Genomic DNA, 2,011 nt, shown 5'->3' with positions numbered 1-2,011 from the left:
CACTATTCTCATCCTACCTTATTCTCCTTAACCTTTACACATGAAAACCTGTTGCTCTACAAATGGGGACCATAACCCATAAAAGTAACCCCGTAGTGGTTACTACTTTAGTTGCAATAATTCTGATTCAGTCCCTTCATCAAATCATAAATTGCCTGAAGGTATCTACACTTATATTATTTCATGACACATATGCCCTTAGCCACGAAATTAATTACTGAAGATCATTTTATATTTTGGCTAATTACATAGTGGCCATAACACAATCATAGAATTATATTTGTGACCCATAAATTGTCAGAAATTCTAACATACTCTAGATGCACATATTGAAAAAATGGATTTCTAATTTAAGGGCAAAGTTTTTTAAGAAATTGAGAAAAAATGTTGTTTTGGAAAATTAACTTGTAATTTTTAGTTTATTCAAAAAGACCATTTTCTATGTACTTTTTCTCAATTGATTTCTTTAATTTACTGTTCATTTGCGAGTTGAGTTTTTAAGGAGAAAGAAGAGAAATGAAAGATTTAGAGATATGAAATACAATTGTGAGATGAATTTGAAGTCTTCCATTTTCATGCATTCATCTCCAAAACACAACTTAGATTCTTAAGGACTCACAATAAAATTTAGAATACTTATCTAAATAAATATATCTAGATCTAGAACATGAAAATTTGGAATTTCATAAAAGTATATAGTAGTGCAAAAGTTAATGAAGTGAAACTGTTTTATTGGTCCTAGGTAATACTATATTTCTCTAAATTTATGTGAGAGTCTATTTCTAACCACTACCAAATTTATGTTGAATATTAATAAAATAATTATTGTAAAAAAAACTGTTCCTATTATTATTCTCATTTCTCTACTATTTTGTCATTCTCTTAAAAGTTTATTCCTCCGATTATCTCTTCTACAAAAACAAAACTACAGATTAAAAGCATTGGAAGAGAATTTAAATGGCAAGATGAGCTCAAAGGTTCAACAATTGAAGATAATGGGTTAGAATGTTTAAGATGGTTGGACAACCAACCACCTAGTTCTGTGTTATATGTTTCATTTGGAAGTGGTGGAACACTCACTCAAAACCAAGTCAATGAGCTAGCTTTGGGATTAGAATTGAGTGATCAAAAGTTCTTATGGGTTTTAAGATCTCCAAGTAATTCAAATAGTGCTGCTTACCTAGGTGCTCAAAATGATGACCCTTTGAAATATTTACCAAATGGGTTTTTGGAAAGGACAAAAGACAAAGGTTTAGTTGTGCCATCATGGGCCCCACAAATACAAGTACTTGGTCATAATTCTGTTGGTGGATTCTTAAGTCATTGTGGTTGGAATTCAATATTGGAAAGCATGCAAGAAGGAGTTCCACTTATAACATGGCCACTCTTTGTAGAGCAAAGAATGAATGCAGTGATGTTAACTAATGGTCTTAAATTTGCATTGAGGCCTACAGTTAATGAGGATGGTATAGTAGAAAAGGAGGAAATTGAAAAGGTGATAAAGTGTTTGATTGAAGGGGTTGAAGGTAAAGAAATTAGGAAAAGAATGAATGGTTTAAAAGATGCTGCTGCTAATGCAATCAAAGAAGATGGTTCATCAACACATACTATGTCTGAATTGGCTACCAAATGGGAAAATTTTGGTGGAATTTAGGAAAATAAATGTTCTGAAATTGTTCCTATTTTGTACATGGTGGCAATGGATAGTCAGGCTACAGGGGAGAAGCTTCCGGTCTATGCACCTAATTCAGCGGCCGGCAGATTATTTGTCTCCTTCACCCAGGCTCCTTTCACCTACCAAAATTGAAAACTTGCAATAGTGGCATACTTTTTATGTCAACCCAAGCATCAAATACCCCCGAAGTTGTTATTTCTTAATCCTCTAAGTGTAATGTCGGCCCACTCGTTGTCGGACAGCTCCTGTAACACACATAACAAATATATGGTAACGAGTTATTGTTGATTTCACGTTTTATCATAGGGAGCATCTCAACATTAATACTCCTCAAGG

General features: G+C 33.3%; 1 pseudogene; it reads left to right on the top strand.

Annotated features, from left to right (window-relative positions):
* LOC109340940 overlaps positions 1–1,687 on the top strand; it is an 8,874-nt pseudogene extending 7,187 nt beyond the window's left edge.
* The last annotated feature ends 324 nt before the right edge of the window (positions 1,688–2,011 follow it).

The sequence above is a fragment of the Lupinus angustifolius genome, unplaced genomic scaffold (assembly GCF_001865875.1).
Source record: "Lupinus angustifolius cultivar Tanjil unplaced genomic scaffold, LupAngTanjil_v1.0 Scaffold_289, whole genome shotgun sequence".
NCBI lineage: Eukaryota > Viridiplantae > Streptophyta > Magnoliopsida > Fabales > Fabaceae > Lupinus > Lupinus angustifolius.
The sequence above is the reverse complement of the archived record's forward strand: the minus strand, read 5'-3'. Positions and strand labels throughout refer to the sequence as shown.